Below are 24639 nucleotides of genomic sequence, written 5' to 3' on the forward strand. Positions count from 1 at the left end.
ATAAGTAAGTCTCTGGGGCACTACATGGCAGGAAATAGTGCTGCCGTCTCTTGCAAATGGATATAAGTCTTGCAAAACTGCTGCTATATAGTGCTCCAGGAACATGCACACTCCTGAGCTTACGTTCATGCTTTTCAATAAAATACCAAAAGAATTAAGAACATTTGCTTATAGAGGAAAAATTACAAAAAAAATTTAAAATGTTGTGGTCTATTTTAATCATGAAAAAAAAGTGGGGTTTGATGTCCCTTTAACTACTGGACAAAGAAAATAGTTTGTTGGGTTGCAGTTATTTCTATAAACTAAAGCTTGGTTCAGTTGTATAAGCACATGAGAATGTGCAAGCTTGCCAACTACTCACAGGTTATGCATCAGAATGGAACTGGGCTTAGAGATACAAACAGTCTCTACGTTTTGTCATAAAAGACTTTATTCTGCTGCCTATTGTACATTATGTGACAGGTATTCATACTTCCAAGTACAGGTAGCCCTCAGTTTATGCCGGGGTTAGGTTCCAGAAGGAATGGTTGTAAATCGAAACCGTTGTAAATTGAAACCCAGTTTATAATGTAAGTCAATGGGAAGTGAGGGAGTTAGGTTCCAGGCCCCTCTCAAAATTGGCATAAGTAACACCTAAACACGTTATTTTTAAAGCTTTGAAATAAAAACTTTAAATGCTAAACAGCATTATAAACCTAATAAAATAATCACACAAAACAGAATATATAATTAAACTAAGTTAAATGAACTAAAACATTTGCTTAACAGCATTATAAACCTAATAAAATAATCACACAACACAGACTTTACTTTCATTTTTCTGCAAACAGTTCTTTTTATGCATTCCAATCTGGACTGATTTATAGACAGGAAGATCTTGTTCCTTTGCAAGCTGCTCGATAGCTCAGGTCTGGTTAAACTGATTAATTTCAGCTTGCTTGGCTTTGCTGCAACACAAGCAGCTACTGGCACCTACTGGCTATTTTAATAAATGCACTGCTTCTCAGTGCTTTTCAATAGCAGTCACATGACTGAAAAAAAGGTTGTTATTCAGAAACATGCAAATTAAACCGTTGTAAACTGAGGGCCACCTGTATAGTTATATTCTTTTTTTTGTTTTCTTTTTTTTTTTTATATATTTCTTTATTAATTTTCAAATGCAATACAAACATCAAAAAAGAAACGTGTAGATACAATGACATTGTTATCTTGCTTGCTTCACATGCAAGGTCTGATAATGCAAGTTGTAAAAAAAGAAAGAAAGAGAAATGCTTTCATCAGTCCCTGTGCGACCTGTTGATAAGTGAGTGAATGCATACAAATGCTTGTAATTATTAAAAATAAAGTAATGTTGAGTCACGTACCCAAAGATATTATGTTTACTTGTATTGGTCTTGAACACAACAATGATATGAATATAAGTATTTTGTGCACTATCTTAAGAGGTTTAAAAGGAGGGAGAAGTTTGTGAGTTCATTATTTAAGAGGTGAAGTAAAAGAAAAAAAGGGGGGGGGATTGGGGTACGAAGGGAAAGAAGTATAGTTATATTTTAAAGCCTATGCCAGGTGTGTAAATAAATATTGTTATGCATTTTAGGATATTCCTACATGAATGTAATCAAAATGGCTGAACTGATGATTAAACACTTTCTCTCATACCTCACAACATTATGATGTCCCAACTGGGCACACTCTAGAGGTGGTAACTATAAGTGGTGGGATAGAACAAAAAAATGCACTGAATTTACTAAACAAAGAAAAGTAAAAACATTCATCAGCAACACATTATTTACAAATATTATGATGACAAAATAAATCACTAGCACAAAGAAATTATAGCACCTCAGTTAAATGTGATTTTTGATGAAAAGCACTTAAAGGGTCACTGAACCCAATATTTTTCTTTCATGATTCAGATAGACATTTTAAGCAACTTTCTAGTTTACTCCTATTATCAATTGTTCTTCATTCTCTTGGTATCTTTATTTGAAATGCAAGAATATAAGTTTAGATGCCGACCCATTTTTGGTGAACAACCTGGGTTGTTCTTGCTTATTGGTGGATAAATTCATCCACCAATACTTGAAATTACTTCTATTATCAAATTTGTTTTGTTTTTCTGGTAATCTATGTTTAAAAAACAGGTAGGTAGGCACAGGATAATGCATGTGTCTGGAACAGTATGTGGCAGCTTTTTGCAAGAATGCTTTCCGCATTAAAATACATTGTGAAAACACTCTTGCCATCTAGTGCTCAAATGCATTGTTGGAAAACTGCTGCCATATAGGTCTCCAGACATGTGCATGCTTCCTACCTTGGTATTCTCTTCAGCAAATAATTGCATTTGAATGAAGCAAATTTTGTAATAGAAGTAAATTGGAAATGTTTTTAAATTGCATACTCTGTCTGAATTATGAAAGAACATTTCTGAGTTTTATGATCCTTTAATCCCTTTGATGCTTATGTCAAGAATGGGTCATTATGCAAAAGTTCTGCCTGTGAGCTCATGATGGCCCATTCTTGTCATTAAGGGGAATCACTGATCACAGCACCGGATCAGCAATTCCCATTAACTGCATGCCCGATTATTGGTTGTAAAGTGGGCAGCACTTCCAGAGCCACATGGGAGAGCCAGTGATGTCACAATGAATGTGTGTGGTGACATCACAGACGGGTCGAGAGCACAAAGATAAGAGAATTGCCTTATCTTTTAAATAGTAGCAGTTTTGGAAAGCCACAAACATCCAGATCTATGTAATAATGTAAAAAGCACAACACATGGGGTTTTGCTGGGAATGGGAGTTTTTAAGCTCAATAAAAAAAATATATTATGTCTAGAGATCCCTCTCTAGAAAAACATATGAAATCTGTCTGTATAGCCAGGTGATTACTGTGGGAACAGTGAATACCTTGCAAGAAAAAAAAAAGTATGCTTAACGGATAAATTGTTTTCTTTCAGGATGATAAAAGTCCATAGGGATTCATAACATATGGGATATAATTCCCACCACTAGGAGGAGGCCAAGAACCCACACAAGAGCCTTCCACCTCCCATCTCTTCTCAATTTAAAATATAGCTGAGCAGAGAAAAGAAAACAGATAGGTAGAAACGACAAAAGCAGGGTCTACAGAGGTGCAAATTAGAACTGTCGCCCAAAAATTTGAAATGGGTGGGCCTATGGACTATCATTATCCCAAAAGAAAAGTATTAATCAGTTAAGCATACATTTTGCTTTCTTTCCAAAAGCCACTTCCAAAGAAGAAAAATATCAAAACGGAAACGTTTGCTTTTGATCCTTAAAGCGAAAAGAGCTGAAATATGCTTTGAATGAGACAACCCTGCCACCATGTAAGTTCAGAGAATTACTTAATTGAGTCAAGAGCTAAGGTTACCGCAGTAGCCTTCTTGCTAGTACGGAAGCCAAAATAGTGACTAAACAAACTGAACTTTGTTTGGAAACCTTAGTAACTTAAAGATAAAACATAATGTTTTAGAAAGATCTAATGAAGTAACCAAACCATTTCCTGGTTGAAATTTTCTGCAGAAGCAATTTTGGAAGAAAATCATTCTGGGTAAGAAGAACAACTTTATCCTTATGCAATCCAGAAAAAAAGGAGATGCACAGGAAAGCAAATAATTCATAAATGCTTCTAGCTGAAGATATGGATAAAAGAAAGAACCTCTAGGAAAAAAAGTGTAAAATCTATGCTGAGCATAGTTTCTAAGGAGGACCTTGGAGAACAGAATAAATAAATAAAATTCCATGGAGGAACAATATGTCTGACAACTGGCCTAATTTTCTCCAAATCTTGAACAAAGATATTCTTATGAAAAGAACTGATAAAGCCAAAAGTTGTCATTTCAATGAAATAACTGTCAATCCCTTGTCAAGACAGCTTAGCAGAAACTGAAGAATCCTAGGAATCCTAAAGAAATGCCAGGAAAACCCTCTGAAGAGCACCACATAAAGACACATTCTAAATCTTGTGAAAATAATTCCTTGGAAAACTGGTTTCCCAGTCTGCAAAAGAGAGACAATAAACCAATTTGAGAAAACTCTATGCCTCAGAATAAGGCATTAATCTCCACACTCCACAGGGCCCTGAGACAAGAGATCTTAAAAATAAGCCCAAGGACTACCTAAAGATATAGAAAACTGTTACAGCCTACTCTGGAATCGAAACCAGAACCAGGGCCGGATTTACCATTAGGCAGAGTAGGCATGTGCCTACAGGAGCCTTCCATAGAGGGGCACTTGTCTCTCTGCTCCATATGCCTTTTCTGCACACCTCTGGGGCCCTGCCCTCACTCACCATAGTAGATAATAACTTTGCTCTAAACAAAGATGGCCGCCACGTTGGCTGATCCGGTTCATTTCTCCAGTGAATGGGGTCATAGCAGTATGAGTGGTCTTAGAGTGTGTGGGGGTTGGTTGTTTTATGGGGAGTGACAGTGAATGACTATTTGTGCGCTATTACAGAGTGCATGGTGGGCATATATCAGCTGCAGCAGCAGCAGCGGCTGTCAAAATCAAAATAACAGATTGTAAAGTCAGAGGGCAGTCTTTCATATAAAATACCATAGGTATGAATATTATTGCTAAAATGCAACATACCAGGGCTGTTGCACAGGATAAACACACTTTAAAAAAACAACTGACTCTTGGTTGATTGTGCAGGCTTGGTCAGCAAAGTTTCTTAATGAAGCCCCAGGCTAGACAACCTGCACTTTTCTTGTATAAATTATATTAAAAAAAATACTGTTCTTACTGGAATCTCATCGTACTGGGCAAATACTGTCTGGAGTGTTTTGTTATAGATCATGGTCTGCCTTTAATGTGGCAAAATTAGCAGCTGCTGTAAAAAAAATCATAATTCTATAAAGTTTTAGGCTGTTTCTATAGGTTCATACATGTGAACCGGGAGCGCGTGGGGTGGCGCTTTAGATTTTGGAGCCTACAGGCACCTGGGCTGTAAATCCGGCCCAGGCCGGATTTACCATTAGGCAGAGTAGGCATGTGCCTACAGGTGCCTTCCATAGAGGGGCGCCTGTCTCTCTGCTCCATATGCCTTTTCTGCACACCTCTGGGGCTCTGCCCTCACTCACCATAGTAGATAACAACTTTGCCCTAAGCAAAAATGGCCGCCACGCTGGCTGGTCTGGTCCATTTCTCCAGTGAATGCGTATAGAGCAGCCAGAGTGGTCTTAGAGTGTGTGGGGGTTGGTTGTTTTATGGGGAGTGACAGTGAATGACTATTTGTGCGCTATTACAGAGTGCATGGTGGGCATATATCAGCTGCAGCAGCAGTGGCTGTCAAAATCAAAATGACAGATTGTACAGTCAGAGGGCAGTCTTTCATATAAAATACCATAGGTATGAATATTATTGCCAAAAAGCAACATGCCAGGGCTGTTGCACAGGATAAACGCACTTTAAAAAAAACAACTGACCCTTGGGTTGATTGTGCAGGCTTGGTCAGCAAAGTTTCTAAATGAAACCCCAGCCTAGACAACCTGCACGTTTCTTGTATAAATTATATTAAAACAAATACTGTTCTTACTGGAATCTCATCGTACTGGGCAAATACTGTCTGAAGCGTTTTGTTATAGATCATGGACTGCCTTTAATGTGGCAAAATTAGCAGCTGCTGTAAAAAAAATCATAATTCTATAAAGTTTTAGACTGTTTCTATATGTTCATACATGTGAACTGGGAGCACGTGGGGTGGCGCTTTAGATTTTGGCACCTACAGGCAACTGGGCTGTAAATCTGGCCCTGACTAGAACTGCTGGCTTGAACTTCAGTGTTTCACCCCTGAGACACAAGGTAGCCTTGAAAAAGCCAAGGTGGAAAACTAGACATTTGAACCAGCTTTGCATACCCAGTTCTGCGGGGGCCAAGCTCGAGCTATCAGGATTACTGAACCAGACTCCTGATTCGAGCAATAATTCTTGGAAGAAGAACAAATGGAGGAAAACAGATAAGTTAGACAAAAAAATCATGGGCATTCTAAGGCATCTATCAATTGTGCCTTTAGATCCCTGGATCTGGCACAGTACCTGGAAGATTATGGTTCTACACTTCTGGAATGAGAACAGCTGACAGAGAACATTGAATCTGATTTACCCAAAATAGATCCAGAATACCTTCAGCATAGCCAGGTGACTGCAAGTCAGTCCATGATGATATTTCCCTTCTTTAGGAGGAACCCCGACTGAAGACTTAGAGCTCCAAGAATTTAATCAGAAACCTCCCCTCCAGAGGAGTCCACACTTCAAGCTCTCCTCACAACTCCTCACAGCTCTCAAAGTAGGTTCTGCATAAGAAAAAAGGACATGTGAAACAAATATATAAAGGAGTAGCTTAAAAGTGAGAAAACCGGCACCCACAACTGGATTCAAACTCTAACCTTTCATTTACAAATTACATGAATAGCAAGTGCTGTTAATACAGAATCTATACTTTATATAATGTAATTAAGTTGTTCTGTCTATACAGAATCTATTCTATGTATCATAAGATACCTGTATTAGCAAATAAGGTACAGGTAAGTAGCATGTTCTGAATATACAGAATCTACAGTGCATATAATAAGGTACGTTTAATTAGCAATTATGGTACATGTATATTGTGTGCATTAAGTTACATGTAATAAGATTTGGTGCTAACTGCCAAATATACTGCAATTGCTGTATGTAGATTGATTTTAAAATCAAAAGTTGCTCTTTGTGTAATATGCACTGGAGCAGAACAGAGACCCTTAGCAGGGATAATGGATTGCGGCTCATTGGCATGTACAATAAAAGGTACACAACTATTGCGTAGCTGATTAATCTGACAGACTGTAACAGAGGAATTACATGTAGAACTAACATAAACACAGTGGGGGCTGAGGTGTTAGAATCCATGAAAAAACAAAACTTGAAAATTAATATTAACAAATGGTGGATCATCGACATGTTAAAATTCAGAATAAGATAAGCAAAAAAAACTTTACTATAAAGCCAATTATCAATACCCCTTAGACACCAGAGTATCCTTAGTTTTCAGAGAGAAGATGAAGTAAGAGCCACCCCTCTAACAGCTCTTATGTAGGGCACTTACCCTCTTCCAAAACAAAGTGGAAGACTAGGAATGACAGAAAATGGAGAAACGGCTATGTAGGAGCTGGATTCTGCCCTTAGACAGCTGCAATGAGCAGGGCAAAAGGGCACTAATGTGAGGGGGCGGAACTACCCCCTGGTGCGCGTCTGTAGCCTTAGAGGGCTCAGAAAAATCAATAAAGTAAAAATTGATAAAACAATTAATTAAATTGACAAAAAAAAACTGCCCCCCCCCCATATATATACATACATACATATATTGCATACATATATAATTTACATTTATTGATTATCTAGGAGCAGTAAACTCAATCTAAAGTAATAGAGAGTCATTTAAAGAGACAGTCAAGTTAAACAAAAACGGTCATGTTTCAGATAGGGCATGTAACAACTTTCCAATTTACTTTTATCACCCATTTTGCTTTGTTCTCTTGGGGGTCGATCCGATAAAAATCGTCGCCCGCAAAAGTCGACGACGCCAATATTTGCGCGGGTTTGGTATCACATATACGGCGTAACCTAGAAGTTACGCGCGTATATTTCTGCCGTCGCCCATAGTTTTTTGGGCCATAGGCAGGTATACCAAACCAGCGCAGTTTGGTATCCAATATACAGCGTAAGGACTTACATGGCGAAAATGGAGAAATCTTACTCCATTTTCACCTCGCCACAATAAGCAGCCGTAAGAAGCCTTACGCTGAGTATTGGAGCCCCGTAACTCCCTAAACTAGCTGCTAAATAAACCTAACACCTAACGCATGCGCAATGTCTATCTCCCTGTCAACCGCGATCTGCTAAATAAAACCTAACACCTAACGCATGCGCAATGTCTATCTCCCTGTCAACCGCGATCCCCCGCTGCAATCCCTAATAAAGTATTTAACCCCTAAACCGCCGCTCACGGACCCCACCGCCATCTACATAAACTAACCCCCTACTGTGAGCCCCTAAAACCGCCACCATCTAATTGATCTATCCCCTAATGTGAACCCCTTACACCGCCGCCATCTACCTTATCTATCCCCTAATCTGACCCCTTACACCGCCGCCACCTATATAAAAAATATTAACCCCTAATCTAATCCCCCTATACCACCGCCAGCTATATTAATATTATTAACCCCTAATCTAATCCCCCTAAAATAATTATCTCTATTACCAGCCCTTAAAACGGCCTTTTGCGGGGCTTTGCCCCAAAGTTAACAGCTCTTTTGCCCTATAACCTGCCCTCCCTACACCGCCGCCACCTATATTAATAGTATTAACCCCTAATGTAAGCCCCTTACACCGCCGCCATCTATATTAAAATTATTAACCCCTAATTTAATCTACCTACCCCGCCGCCAGCTATATTATCTATATTAACCCTAAGTATATTATAGTTAATATAGTTATTACATTATATATATTAACTATATTAACCCTAATTATATTAGGGTTAATATAGTTAATATAGTTACTATAGTATTTATATAAACTATATTAACTCTATCTAACCCTAACACCCCTAACTAAATTCTTATTAAATAAATCTAATTCATATTATAAACTAAAATATTCCTATTTAAATCTAAATACTTACCTATAAAATAAACTCTAAGATAGCTACAATGTAATTAATAATTACATTGTAGCTATGTTAGGGTTTATACTTATTTTACAGGTAAATTGTTAATTATTTTAACTAGGTATAATAGCTATTAAATAGTTATTAACTATTTAATAGCTACCTAGTTAAAATAATTACCCAATTACCTGTAAAATAAATCCTAACCTAAGTTACAAATACACCTACACTATCAATAAATTAAATAAACTACAAATATCTATCTAAAAATACAATTAAATAAACTAAACTAAATTACAAAAACAAACAAACACAAAATTACAAAAAATAAAAAAAGATTACAAGATTTTTAAGCTAATTACACCTATTCTAAGCCCCCTAATAAAATAGTAAAGCCCCCCAAAATAAAAAAATTCCCTACCCTATTCTAAATTAAAAAAAGTTCAAAGCTCTTTTACCTTACCAGCCCTTAAAAGGGCCATTAGCGGGGCATGCCCCAGAGAAAACTGCTCTTTTGCCTGAAAAAACCCCACAATACCACCCCCCAACATTACAACCCACCACCCACATACCCCTAATCTAACCCAAATCTCCCTTAAATAAACCTAACACTAGCCCCCTGAAGATCTCCCTACCTTATCTTCACCACGCCGGGCCGAACTCCTCATCCGATCCGGGCGATGTCTATCCAAGCGGCAGCAAAGTCTTCTTCCATCGGGCAGCATCTTCCATCAAGCGGCATCTTCAATCTTCGCTCCACAGACGCGGAGCATCCATCCCGGTACCTTTAAATGACGTCATCCAAGATGGCGTCCGTCGAATTCCGATTGGCTGATAGGATTCTATCAGCCAATCGGAATTAAGGTAGAAAAATCTGATTGGCTGATTGAATCAGCCAATCAGATTCAAGTTCAATCCGATTGGCTGAACCAATCAGCCAATCAGATTGAGCTCGCGTTCTATTGGCTGTTCCGATCAGTCAATAAAATGCGAGCTCAATCTGATTGGCTGATTGGTTCAGCCTATCGGATTGAACTTGAATCTGATTGGCTGATAGAATCCTATCAGCCAATCGGAATTCGACGGACGCCATCTTGGATGACGTCATTTAAAGGTACCTCATTCGTCGTTCAGTCGTCGGTCGGGATGGATGCTCCGCGTCTGTGGAGCGAAGAATGAAGATTGAAGATGCCGCTTGATGGAAGATGCTGCCCGATGGAAGAAGACTTTGCTGCCGCTTGGATAAAGACATCGCCGGGATGAAGACCTCTTCTTTGCCGCTTGGATAGACATCGCCCGGATCGGATGAGGAGTTCGGCCCGGCGTGGTGAAGATAAGGTAGGGAGATCTTCAGGGGGGTAGTGTTAGGTTTATTTAAGGGGGGTTTGGGTTAAATTAGGGGTATGTGGGTGGTGGGTTGTAATGTTGGGGGGTGGTATTGTGTTGTTTTTTTTCAGGCAAAAGAGCAGTTTTCTTTGGGGCATGCCCCCACAAAAACATAATTTATGTAAGAACTTACCTGATAAATTCATTTCTTTCATATTAGCAAGAGTCCATGAGCTAGTGACGTATGGGATATACATTCCTACCAGGAGGGGCAAAGTTTCCCAAACCTCAAAATGCCTACAAATACACCCCTCACCACACCCACAAATCAGTTTAACGAATAGCCAAGAAGTGGGGTGATAAGAAAAAAGTGCGAAAGCATAAAAAATAAGGAATTGGAATAAGTGTGCTTTATACAAAAAAATCATAACCACCACAAAAAGGGTGGGCCTCATGGACTCTTGCTAATATGAAAGAAATGAATTTATCAGGTAAGTTCTTACATAAATTATGTTTTCTTTCATGTAATTAGCAAGAGTCCATGAGCTAGTGACGTATGGGATAATGACTACCCAAGATGTGGATCTTTCCACGCAAGAGTCACTAGAAAGGGAGGGATAAAATAAAGATAGCCAATTCCGCTGAAAAATAATCCACACCCAAAATAAAGTTTAAATTTTATAATGAAAAAAACTGAAAACATAAGCAGAAGATTCAAACTGAAACAGCTGCCTGAAGTACTTTTCTACCAAAAACTGCTTCAGAAGAAGAAAACACATCAAAATGGTAGAATTTAGTAAAAGTATGCAAAGAAGACCAAGTTGCTGCTTTGCAAATCTGATCAACCGAAGCTTCATTCCTAAACGCCCAGGAAGTAGAAACTGACCTAGTAGAATGAGCTGTAATCCTTTGAGGCGGAGTTCTACCCGACTCGACATAAGCATGATGAATTAAAGATTTCAACCAAGATGCCAAAGAAATGGCAGAGGCCTTCTGACCTTTCCTAGAACCGGAAAAGATAACAAATAGACTAGAAGTGTTTCGGAAATTCTTAGTAGCTTCAACATAATATTTCAAAGCTCTAACTACATCCAAAGAATGCAATGATTTCTCCTTAGAATTCTTAGGATTAGGACATAATGAAGGAACCACAATTTCTCTACTAATGTTGTTGGAATTCACAACCTTAGGTAAAAATTCAAAAGAAGTTCGCAACACCGCCTTATCCTGATGAAAAATCAGAAAAGGAGACTCACAAGAAAGAGCAGATAATTCAGAAACTCTTCTGGCAGAAGAGATGGCCAAAAGGAACAAAACTTTCCAAGAAAGTAATTTAATGTCCAATGAATGCATAGGTTCAAACGGAGGAGCTTGAAGAGCCCCTAGAACCAAATTCAAACTCCAAGGAGGAGAAATTGACTTAATGACAGGTTTTATACGAACCAAAGCTTGTACAGAACAATGAATATCAAGAAGATTAGCAATCTTTCTGTGAAAAAGAACAGAAAGAGCAGAGATTTGTCCTTTCAAGGAACTTGCAGACAAACCTTTCTCCAAACCATCCTGAAGAAACTGTAAAATTCTCGGAAATTCTAAAAGAATGCCAGGAAAAATTATGAGAAAGACACCAAGAAATATAAGTCTTCCAGACTCTATAATATATCTCCCTAGATACAGATTTACGAGCCTGTAACATAGTATTAATCACAGAGTCAGAGAAACCTCTTTGACTAAGAATCAAGCGTTCAATCTCCATACCTTTAAATTTAAGGATTTGAGATCCTGATGGAAAAAAGGACCTTGAGACAGAAGGTCTGGTCTTAACGGAAGAGTCCACGGTTGGCAAGAGGCCATCCGGACAAGATCCGCATACCAAAACCTGTGAGGCCATGCTGGAGCTACCAGCAGAACAAACGAGCATTCCTTCAGAATCTTGGAGATCACTCTTGGAAGAAGAACTAGAGGCGGAAAGATATAAGCAGGATGATACTTCCAAGGAAGTGACAATGCATCCACTGCTTCCGCTTGAGGATCCCTGGATCTGGACAGATACCTGGGAAGTTTCTTGTTTAGATGAGAAGCCATCAGATCTATTTCTGGAAGTCCCCACATTTGGACAATCTGAAGAAATACCTCTGGGTGAAGAGACCATTCGCACGGATGCAACGTTTGGCGACTGAGATAATCTGCTTCCCAATTGTCTATACCTGGGATATGAACCGCAGAAACTAGACAGGAGCTGGATTCCGCCCATACCAGAATTCGAGATACTTCTTTCATAGCCAGAGGGCTACACAGCTCCCCAACCTGTAAGACTTGCATCTGTTGAGATTACAGTCCAGGTCGGAAGAACAAAAGAAGCCCCCTGAACTAAACGATGGTGATCTGTCCACCACGTTAGAGAGTGTCGTACAATCGGTTTTAAAGATATTAATTGAGATATCTTTGTGTAATCCCTGCACCACTGGTTCAGCATACAGAGCTGAAGAGGTCGCATGTGAAAACGAGCAAAGGGGATCGCGTCCGATGCAGCAGTCATAAGACCTAGAATTTCCATGCATAATGCTACCGAAGGGAATGATTGTGACTGAAGGTTTCGACAAGCTGATATCAATTTTAGACGTCTCTTGTCTGTCAAAGATAGAGTCATGGACACTGAATCTATCTGGAAACCCAAAAAGGTTACCCTTGTCTGAGGAATCAATGAACTTTTTAGTAAATTGATCCTCCAACCATGATCTTGAAGAAACAACACAAGTCGATTCGTATGAGATTCTGCTAAATGTGAAGACTGAGCAAGTACCAAGATATCGTCCAAATAAGGAAATACCACAATACCCTGTTCTCTGATTACAGACAGAAGGGCACCGAGAACCTTTGTAAAAATTCTTGGAGCTGTTGCTAGGCCAAACGGCAGAGCCACAAACTGGTAATGCTTGTCTAGGAACGAGAATCTCAGAAACTGATAGTGATCTGGATGAATCGGAATATGCAGATATGCATCCTGTAAATCTATTGTAGACATATAATGCCCTTGCTGAACAAAAGGCAGGATAGTCCTTACAGTTACCATTTTGAATGTTGGTATCCTTACATAACGATTCAATATTTTTAGATCCAGAACTGGTCTGAAGGAATTCTCCTTCTTTGGTACAATGAAGAGATTTGAATAAAACCCCAGCCCCTGTTCCAGAACTGGAACTGGCATAATTACTCCAGCCAACTCTAGATCTGAAACACATTTCAGAAATGCTTGAGCCTTCGCTGGATTTACTGGGACACAGGAAAGAAAAAATCTCTTTGCAGGAGGCCTTATCTTGAAGCCAATTCTGTACCCTTCTGAAACAATATTCTGAATCCAAAGATTGTGAACGGAATTGATCCAAATTCCTTTGAAAAAACGTAATCTGCCCCCTACCAGCTGAGCTGGAATGAGGGCCGCACCTTCATGTGGACTTAGGAGCTGGCTTTGATTTCTTCTGTTATGTGTGATCAGTCCACGGGTCATCATTACTTCTGGGATATAACTCCTCCCCAACAGGAAATGCAAGAGGATTCACCCAGCAGAGCTGCATATAGCTCCTCCCCTCTACGTCAGTCCCAGTCATTCTCTTGCACCCAACGACTAGATAGGATGTGTGAGAGGACTATGGTGATTATACTTAGTTTTTATGACTTCAATCAAAAGTTTGTTATTTTAAAATAGCACCGGAGCGTGTTATTACTTCTCTGGCAGAGTTTGAGGAAGAATCTGACAGAGATTTTTTACTATGATTTTAACCGGAGTCGTTAAGATCATATTGCTGTTCTCGACCATCTGAGGGAGGTAAAGGCTTCAGATCAGGGGACAGCGGGCAGATGAATCTGCATTGAGGTATGTGGCAGTTTTTATTTTCTGAATGGAATTGATGAGAAAAGCCTGCCATACCGTTAAAATGACATGTATGTATACACTTCAGTATTCTGGGGATGGTATTTCACCGGAACTACTGTGTTAAGGTCACTAATCCTTTTAATAACTATTCTCATGTTAAACGTTTTTGCTGGAATGTAGAATCGTTTACATTGCTGAGGTACTGTGTGAATAAATGTTTTGGGCATTATTTTCCACTTGGCAGTTTTTTGCTTTAATTGTGACAGTTTCGTTTCTCTTCACTGCTGTGTGGGAGAGGGAGGGGCCGTTTTTGGCGCTCTTTGCTACGCATCAAAAGATTCCAGTCAGCTACTTTTATATGTCCTGCATGATCCGGTTCATCTCTGACAGATCTCAGGGGTCTTCAAACTTCTTTGAAGGGAGGTAAATTCTCTCAGCAGAGCTGTGAGAATTCTTATAGTGACTGTGTATAAAAAACGTTGTTTTGTTTTCTTATGTACAAATTTAATTAGTGTTGTTTTTTACTAATGGGAACAAACCTTTGCTAAAAGTTGTGTTGTTTTAAAATTTGATGCAATAACTGTTTTTCAGTTCATTATTTCAACTGTCATTTAATCGTTAGTACCTCTTTGAGGCACAGTACGTTTTTTGCTAAAAAAGATTATAACCAAGTTGTAAGTTTTTTGCTAGTGTGTTAAACATGTCTGACTCAGAGGAAGATATCTGTGTCATTTGTTCCAATGCCAAGGTGGAGCCCAATAGAAATTTATGTACTAACTGTATTGATGCTACTTTAAATAAAAGTCAATCTGTACAATGTGAACAAATTTCACCAAACAGCGAGGGGAGAGTTATGCCGACTAACTCGCCTCACGCGACAGTACCTGCATCTCCCGCCCGGGAGGTGCGTGATATTTTGGCGCCTAGTACATCTGGGCGGCCATTACAGATAACATTACAAGATATGGCTACTGTTATGACTGAAGTTTTGTCTAAATTACCTGAACTAAGAGGCAAGCGTGATCACTCTGGGGTGAGAACAGAGTGCGCTGACAATGCTAGGGCCATGTCTGATACTGCGTCACAGCTCGCAGAGCATGAGGACGGAGAGCTTCATTCTGTGGGTGACGGTTCTGATCCAAACAGATTGGACTCAGATATTTCAAATTTTAAATTTAAATTGGAGAACCTCCGTGTACTACTAGGGGAGGTCTTAGCAGCTCTCAACGATTGTAACACTGTTGCAATACCAGAGAAACTGTGTAGGTTGGATAAATACTTTGCGGTACCGGCGAGTACTGACGTTTTTCCTATACCTAAGAGACTAACTGAAATTGTTACTAAGGAGTGGGATAGACCCGGTGTGCCGTTCTCACCCCCTCCAATATTTAGAAAGATGTTTCCAATAGACGCCACCACTCGGGACTTATGGCAAATGGTCCCCAAGGTGGAGGGAGCAGTTTCTACTTTAGCTAAGCGTACCACTATCCCGGTGGAGGATAGCTGTGCTTTCTCAGATCCAATGGATAAAAAATTAGAGGGTTACCTTAAGAAAATGTTTGTTCAACAAGGTTTTATATTACAACCCCTTGCATGTATCGCGCCGATTACGGCTGCGGCAGCATTTTGGATTGAGTCGCTTGAAGAGAACCTTAGTTCCTCTACGCTAGACGACATTACGGACAGGCTTAGAGTCCTTAAACTAGCTAATTCTTTCATTTCGGAGGCCGTAGTACATTTAACCAAACTTACGGCTAAGAACTCAGGATTCGCCATACAGGCACGCAGGGCACTGTGGCTAAAATCCTGGTCAGCTGATGTTACTTCTAAGTCCAAATTACTTAATATACCTTTCAAGGGGCAGTCCTTATTCGGGCCCGGTTTGAAAGAAATTATCGCTGACATTACGGGAGGTAAGGGCCACGCCCTACCTCAAGACAAGGCCAAAGCTAAGGCTAGACAGTCTAATTTTCGTCCCTTTCGGAATTTCAAAACAGGAGCAGCATCAACCTCCACTGCACCAAAACAGGAAGGAGCTGTTGCTCGTTACAGGCAAGGCTGGAAGCCTAACCAGTCCTGGAACAAAAGCAAGCAGGCCAGGAAACCTGCTGCTGCCCCAAAGACAGCATGAACCGAGAGCCCCCGATCCGGGACCGGATCTAGTAGGGGGCAGACTCTCTCTCTTCGCCCAGGCCTGGGCAAGAGATGTTCAGGATCCCTGGGCACTAGAGATCATATCTCAGGGATACCTTCTAGACTTCAAATTATCTCCCCCAAGAGGGAGATTTCATCTGTCAAGGTTGTCAACAAACCAGATAAAGAAAGAAGCGTTTCTACGCTGCGTACAAGATCTGTTAACAATGGGAGTGATCCATCCGGTTCCGTGGTCGGAACAAGGACAAGGGTTCTACTCAAACCTGTTTGTGGTTCCCAAAAAAGAGGGAACTTTCAGGCCAATCTTAGATTTAAAGACTCTAAACAAATTCCTAAGAGTTCCATCGTTCAAAATGGAAACTATTCGGACAATTTTACCCATGATCCAAGAGGGTCAGTACATGACCACAGTGGATTTAAAGGATGCTTACCTTCACATACCGATCCACAAAGATCATCACCGGTATCTAAGGTTTGCCTTCTTAGACAGGCACTACCAGTTTGTAGCTCTTCCATTCGGATTGGCTACGGCTCCAAGAATCTTCACAAAGGTTCTGGGTGCCCTTCTAGCGGTACTAAGACCGCGAGGGATTTCGGTAGCTCCGTACCTAGACGACATTCTAATACAAGCTTCAAGCTTTCAAACTGCCAAGTCTCATACAGAGTTAGTTCTGGCATTTCTAAGGTCGCATGGATGGAAAGTGAACGAAAAGAAGAGTTCTCTCTTTCCTCTCACAAGAGTTCCATTCTTGGGGACTCTTATAGATTCTGTAGAAATGAAGATTTACCTGACAGAAGACAGGTTAACAAAACTTCAAAATGCATGCCGCGTCCTTCATTCCATTCAACACCCGTCAGTAGCTCAATGCATGGAGGTGATCGGCTTAATGGTAGCGGCAATGGACATAGTACCTTTTGCACGCCTACACCTCAGACCGCTGCAACTATGCATGCTAAGTCAGTGGAATGGGGATTACTCAGATTTGTCCCCTACTCTGAATCTGAATCAAGAGACCAGAAATTCTCTTCTATGGTGGCTTCATCGGCCACACCTGTCCAGGGGAATGCCATTCAGCAGGCCAGACTGGACAATTGTAACAACAGACGCCAGCCTACTAGGTTGGGGCGCTGTCTGGAATTCTCTGAAGGCTCAGGGACTATGGAATCAGGAGGAGAGTCTCCTTCCAATAAACATTCTGGAATTGAGAGCAGTTCTCAATGCCCTTCTGGCTTGGCCCCAGTTAACAACTCGGGGGTTCATCAGGTTTCAGTCGGACAACATCACGACTGTAGCTTACATCAACCATCAGGGAGGGACAAGAAGCTCCCTAGCAATGATGGAAGTATCAAAGATAATTCGCTGGGCAGAGTCTCACTCTTGCCACCTGTCAGCAATCCACATCCCGGGAGTGGAGAACTGGGAGGCGGATTTCTTGAGTCGCCAGACTTTTCATCCGGGGGAGTGGGAACTTCATCCGGAGGTCTTTGCCCAAATACTTCGACGTTGGGGCAAACCAGAGATAGATCTCATGGCGTCTCGCCAGAACGCCAAACTTCCTCGCTACGGGTCCAGATCCAGGGATCCGGGAGCAGTTCTGATAGATGCTTTGACAGCACCTTGGAACTTCAGGATGGCTTATGTGTTTCCACCCTTCCCGCTGCTTCCTCGATTGATTGCCAAAATCAAACAGGAGAGAGCATCAGTAATTCTAATAGCACCTGCTTGGCCACGCAGGACTTGGTATGCAGATCTAGTGGACATGTCATCCTGTCCGCCTTGGTCTCTACCTCTAAGACAGGACCTTCTGATACAGGGTCCATTCAAACATCAAAATCTAACTTCTCTGAAGCTGACTGCTTGGAAATTGAACGCTTGATTTTATCAAAACGTGGTTTTTCTGAGTCGGTTATTGATACCCTGATTCAGGCTAGGAAGCCTGTTACCAGAAGGATTTACCATAAAATATGGCGGAAATACCTATACTGGTGCGAATCCAAAGGTTACTCCTGGAGTAAGGTTAGGATCGCTAGGATATTGTCTTTTCTACAAGAAGGTTTAGAAAAGGGTTTATCAGCTAGTTCATTAAAGGGACAGATTTCAGCTCTGTCCATCTTGTTACACAGACGTCTGTCAGAAAATCCAGACGTCCAGTCCTTTTGTCAGGCTTTAGCTAGGATCAAGCCTGTGTTTAAAGCTGTTGCTCCACCATGGAGTTTAAACTTAGTTCTTAACGTTTTACAGGGTGTTCCGTTTGAACCCCTTCATTCCATTGATATAAAAATGTTATCTTGGAAAGTTCTGTTTTTAATGGCTATTTCCTCGGCTCGAAGAGTCTCTGAGTTATCAGCCTTACATTGTGATTCCCCTTATCTGATTTTTCACTCAGACAAGGTAGTTCTGCGTACTAAACCTGGGTTCTTACCTAAGGTAGTCACTAACAGGAACATCAATCAAGAGATTGTTGTCCCATCCTTGTGTCCAAATCCTTCTTCAAAGAAGGGACGTCTTTTACACAATCTGGATGTAGTTCGTGCCCTCAAGTTCTACTTGCAGGCAACTAAAGATTTTCGCCAAACTTCTTCCTTGTTTGTCGTTTACTCTGGACAGAGGAGAGGTCAAAAAGCTTCTGCTACCTCTCTCTCTTTTTGGCTTCGTAGCATAATACGTTTAGCCTATGAGACTGCTGGACAGCAGCCTCCTGAAAGAATTACAGCTCACTCCACTAGAGCTGTGGCTTCCACTTGGGCCTTTAAGAATGAGGCCTCTGTTGAACAGATTTGCAAGGCTGCAACTTGGTCTTCGCTTCATACTTTTTCCAAATTTTACAAATTTGACACTTTTGCTTCTTCGGAGGCTATTTTTGGGAGAAAGGTTCTTCAGGCAGTGGTTCCTTCTGTATAATGAGCCTGCCTATCCCTCCCGTCATCCGTGTACTTTTGCTTTGGTATTGGTATCCCAGAAGTAATGATGACCCGTGGACTGATCACACATAACAGAAGAAAACATAATTTATGCTTACCTGATAAATTCCTTTCTTCTGTTGTGTGATCAGTCCACGGCCCGCCCTGTTTTAAGGCAGGTAAATATCTTTTAAATTATACTCCAGTCACCACTTCACCCTTGGTTACTCCTTTCTCGTTGTTTCTTGGTCGAATGACTGGGACTGACGTAGAGGGGAGGAGCTATATGCAGCTCTGCTGGGTGAATCCTCTTGCATTTCCTGTTGGGGAGGAGTTATATCCCAGAAGTAATGATGACCCGTGGACTGATCACACAACAGAAGAAAGGAATTTATCAGGTAAGCATAAATTATGTTTTTCTAAAAGGCTTGGATTTATTCCAGACTGGAGATGGTTTCCAAACTGATACCGCTCCTGAGGATGAAGGATCAGGCTTTTGTTCCTTGTTGTGACGAAAGGAACGAAAACGATTATTAGATCTAAATTTACCTTTAGATTTTTTATCCTGTGGTAAAAAAGTTCCTTTCCCTCCAGTAACAGTTGAGATAATAGAATCCAACTGAGAACCAAATAATTTATTACCCTGGAAAGAAAGGGAAAGCAGAGTAGACTTAGAAGACATATCAGCATTCGTAGTTTTAAGCCATAAAGCTCTTCTAGCTAAAATAGCTAGAGACATATACCTGACATCAACTCTAATGATATCAAAGATGGCATCACAAATAAAATTATTAGCATGTTGAAGAAGAAGAATAATGCTATGAGAATTATGATCTGTTACTTGTTGCGCTAAAGCTTCCAACCAAAAAGTTGAAGCTGCAGCAACATCCGCCAAAGATATAGCAGGTCTAAGAAGATTACCTGAACACAAGTAAGCTTTTCTTAGAAAGGATTCAATTTTCCTATCTAAAGGATCCTTAAAGGAAGTACCATCTGCCGTAGGAATGGTAGTACGCTTAGCAAGAGTAGAGACAGCCCCATCAACCTTAGGGATTTTGTCCCAAAATTCTAATCTGTCAGATGGCACAGGATATAATTGCTTAAAACGTTTAGAAGGAGTAAATGAATTACCCAAATTATTCCATTCCCTGGAAATTACTTCAGAAATAGCACCAGGAACAGGAAAAACTTCTGGAATAACTACAGGAGATTTAAAAACCTTATCTAAACGTTTAGATTTAGTATCAAGAGGACCAGAATCCTCAATTTCTAATGCAATTAGGACTTCTTTAAGTAAAGAACGAATAAATTCCATTTTAAATAAATATGAAGATTTATCAGCATCAACCTTTGAGACAGAATCCTCTGAACCAGAAGAGCCATTATCAGAATCAGAATGATGATGTTCATTTAAAAATTCATCTGAAAAATGAGAAGTTTTAAAAGACTTTTTACGTTTACTAGAAGGAGGAATAACAGACATAGCCTTCTTAATGGATTTAGAAACAAAATCTCTTATGTTATCAGGAACACTCTGAGTATTAGATGTTGATGGAACAGCAACAGGTAATGTAACTTTACTAAAGGAAATATTATCTGCATTAACAAGTTTGTCATGACATTCAATACAAACAACAGCTGGAGGAACAGCTACCAAAAGTTTACAGCAGATACACTTAGCTTTGGTAGCTCCAGCACCAGGCAACGATTTTCCAGAAGTATCTTCTGACTCAGCTTCAACATGGGACATCTTGCAATATGTAATAGAAAAAACAACATATAAAGCAAAATTGATCAAATTCCTTAAATGACAGTTTCAGGAATGGGAAAAAATGCCAGTGAACAAGCTTCTAGCAACCAGAAGCAATAAAAAAATGAGACTTAAATAATGTGGAGACAAAAGTGACGCCCATATTTTTTTAGCGCCAAATAAGACGCCCACATTATTTGGCGCCAAAAATGACGCCACATCCGGAACGCCGACATTTTTGGCGCAAAAGAACGTCAAAAATGACGCAACTTCCGGCGACACGTATGACGCCGGAAACAGAAAAAAAAATTAAAAAAAATTTGCGCCAAAAAAGTCCGCGCCAAGAATGACGCAATAAAATGAAGCATTTTCAGCCCCCGCAAGCCTAACAGCCCACAGGGAAAAGTCAAATTTTAAGGTAAGAAAAAAATTGTTTTATTCAAATGCATTATCCCAAATATGAAACTGACTGTCTGAAAATAAGGAATGTTGAACATCCTGAGTCAAGGCAAATAAATGTTTGAATACATATATTTAGAACTTTATAAACAAAGTGCCCAACCATAGCTTAGAGTGTCACAGAAAATAAGACTTACTTACCCCAGGACACTCATCTACATGTTGTAGAAAGCCAAACCAGTACTGAAAAGAAAATCAGCAGAGGTAATGGTATATATATATAAGAGTATATCGTCGATCTGAAAAGGGAGGTAAGAGATGAATCTCTACGACCGATAACAGAGAACCTATGAAATAGACCCCGTAGAAGGAGATCATTGAATTCAAATAGGCAATACTCTCCTCACATCCCTCTGACATTCACTGCACGCTGAGAGGAAAACCGGGCTCCAACCTGCTGCGGAGCGCATATCAACGTAGAATCTAGCACAAACTTACTTCACCACCTCCATAGGAGGCAAAGTTTGTAAAACTGATTTGTGGGTGTGGTGAGGGGTGTATTTGTAGGCATTTTGAGGTTTGGGAAACTTTGCCCCTCCTGGTAGGAATGTATATCCCATACGTCACTAGCTCATGGACTCTTGCTAATTACATGAAAGAAAGGCCCTTTTAAGGGCTGGTAAGGTAAAAGAGCTTTGAACTTTTTTTAATTTTATTTTGGGGGGCTTTATTATTTTATTAGGGGGCTTAGAATAGGTGTAATTAGCTTAAAAATCTTGTAATCTTTTTTTTATTTTTTGTAATTTAGTGGGGTTTTTTTTTGTAATTTAGTTTAGTTTATTTAATTGTATTTTTAGATAGATATTTGTAGTTTATTTAATTTATTGATAGTGTAGGTGTATTTGTAACTTAGGTTAGGATTTATTTTACAGGTAATTGGGTAATTATTTTAACTAGGTAGCTATTAAATAGATCATAACTATTTAATAGCTATTATACCTAGTTAAAATAATTAACAATTTACCTGAAAAATAAATATAAACCCTAACATAGCTACAATGTAATTATTAATTATATTGTAGCTATCTTAGGGTTTATTTTATAGGTAAGTATTTAGATTTAAATAGGAATATTTTAATTAATAATATTAATATTAGATTTATTTTAATAAGAGTTTAGTTAGGATGTTAGAGTTAGATAGGGTTATTATACTTAATATATATATATAATATAATAACGATATTAACTATATTAACCCTAATATAATTAGGGTTAATATAGTTAATATAGCTGGCGGCGGTGTAGGGGGATTAGATTAGGGGTTAATACATTTATTATAGGTGGCCGCGGTGTAGGGGGATGTAGATTGTAGGCAAAAGAGCAGTTTACTTTGTGACAAAGCCCCGCCAAAAGCCCTTTTAAGGGCTGGCAAAAGAGCTGAATTATTTGGGGCATGCCCCGCAAAAAGCCCTTTTAAGGGCTGGCAAAAGAGCTGTTACTTTGGGGCAATGCCACGCAAAAAGCCCTTTCCAGGGCTATTTGTAGGGTTAGACTTGGGTTTAGTGGTAGGGATAGTTTAGTATTTTAGGGGTTAAATAATTTAAAATAGATGGCGACGGGGTAGGGGGATTAGATTAGGGGTTAATAATTTTAAAATAGATAGCAGTGGGGTAGGGGCTCACTTTAGGGGGTAGGTAAGGTAGATGGCGGCGGTGTTAGGGGCTCACTTTAGGGGGTTATAGATTTAATATAGCTGGCGGCGGTTTAGGGGTTAATAGCTTTATTATGTTGTGGCGGGGTTTGGGAGCGGCGGTTTAGGGGTTAATACATATTTTATTGTTAGGCTAGTGAGGGGGGATAGCGGATAGAGGGTTAGACGTGTCGGGCTATGTTAGGGAGGCATGTTAGACAGTGCGGGTGATTTAGACTTTAGTCAGGTTTTGTAGGCGCCGGCAGTTTTTAACGTGCCGTAAGTCACTGGCGACGCCAGAAATTTGTACTTGCGCAGATTTCTGGACATCGCTGGGTTTTCCGACTTACTGCACGTTAGCATCTGACATATGGGATAGCTCAAGTTGCGAGCTGAAACTGCGGGCGACGCAGGTTCCCTCGCTTGCGCCGCAAACTACGCCGTTTATCGGATCGCGCCCTTGGTATTCTTAGCTGAAAGCTAAACCTAGGAAGGCTCATATGATAATTTCTAAGCCCTTGAAGGCCGCCTCTTATCACATGCTTTTTTATTTGCTTTTCACAACAGGGGAGAGCTAGTTCATGTCAGCCATATAGATAACATTGTGATCACGCCCATGGCTTGTGGCAGATACTGCACTAATTGGCTAAAATGAAAGTCAATAGATAATAAATAAAATGTCATGTGATCAGGGGGCTGTCAGAAGATGCTTAGAAACAAGTTAATCACAGAGGTAAAAAGTATATTAATATAACAGTGCTAGTTATGCAAAGCTGGGGAATGGGTAATAAAGGGATTATCTAGCTTTTTATACAACAAAAATTCTGGTGTTGACTGTCCCTTTAATCTAGCAGCAGAAAAGCCAAAGTAAGTGCTATTTTCTTAGTGTAAAAGTACTTTTTATAATTTTTTTAACTTTAATTGATTGAGCGAGTAGCGTTTATATTTGTTTGGTGATGTTGCTTTCTAACATCATTTAAAATAACAACATGTTATATTAGTGTGTTTTGCAACTTGATAATAAGTCGAAAAAATAGGTGGAAAAAGTGTTGTTGGGGGATTATCAAGTCTTTTTATCTTTTTTTAATTTCATAAGTGCAGACATCCCAACCTGCAAAAACTCATTTCAGGGAGGTACCCCCCCCCCTCAAAAAAAAAGGGGATGAAAAAAAATACTGCCAATTTACAAATTGAGAGGACAGCTTTACTCTACTACACACAACAGTGTTTGGTGCATTATAGGAATGATTGCCTTGACCCATATTGCACTAGTACTATTAGAAAGACTATAGTTTTCTTAAACATTTCCTACAAATTAGTAACAGCAGAATGTGCCAAACAAGTCATTAGAAACATGAAAATTAGCATAATCCCACAACAATTAGATGAGGAAAAACGTGTGTACTAAACACAGTGAGGGCATTTAAAACTGACCTCCTGCTTTCATCAAGACGTAACCTACTCTCTCATCCTGCAACTCCACAGTATATGAAATGCTCCATTTCCATTGGCCCATAGTATACCAGCCACTTCCACTCCACCCAATTACAGACAGGAAACCGTCCCCTTCTCCACCTGCCTATAAGTAGGACACATATTTAATTTGCAGGCATCAGGGAGCCACTATTACAATGCGGGAGACTCCCAGAACTTCCGGGAGAGTTGGGATATCTGCTTTAAGTGATAAATGGACCCATCAATGGGCTAGATTACAAGTGGCGCAATAAGCGCAGTGCAAGTCGCAATATAAAAATTGTGGTCTGCGCTATCTTTAGCTCGGTATTACAAGTGAAGAGTAAACACGACCACTTGATTGCAAACTAATTTTGCGTGCATCTTCTTAGCACTACTGAAGACCTCAAGTAAAGGATAA

At 39.9% G+C, this 24639-nt stretch overlaps 1 protein-coding gene across 1 annotated transcript in view; it reads left to right on the forward strand.

Annotated features, from left to right (window-relative positions):
• The window catches only part of LOC128643706 (trafficking protein particle complex subunit 3-like protein), a 245095-nt gene that overhangs the window by 78018 nt on the left and 142438 nt on the right, over positions 1-24639 (forward strand). The window lies entirely within an intron of this gene.

Source organism: Bombina bombina, unplaced genomic scaffold (assembly GCF_027579735.1).
Source record: "Bombina bombina isolate aBomBom1 unplaced genomic scaffold, aBomBom1.pri scaffold_602, whole genome shotgun sequence".
Taxonomy (NCBI): Eukaryota; Metazoa; Chordata; class Amphibia; order Anura; family Bombinatoridae; genus Bombina; species Bombina bombina.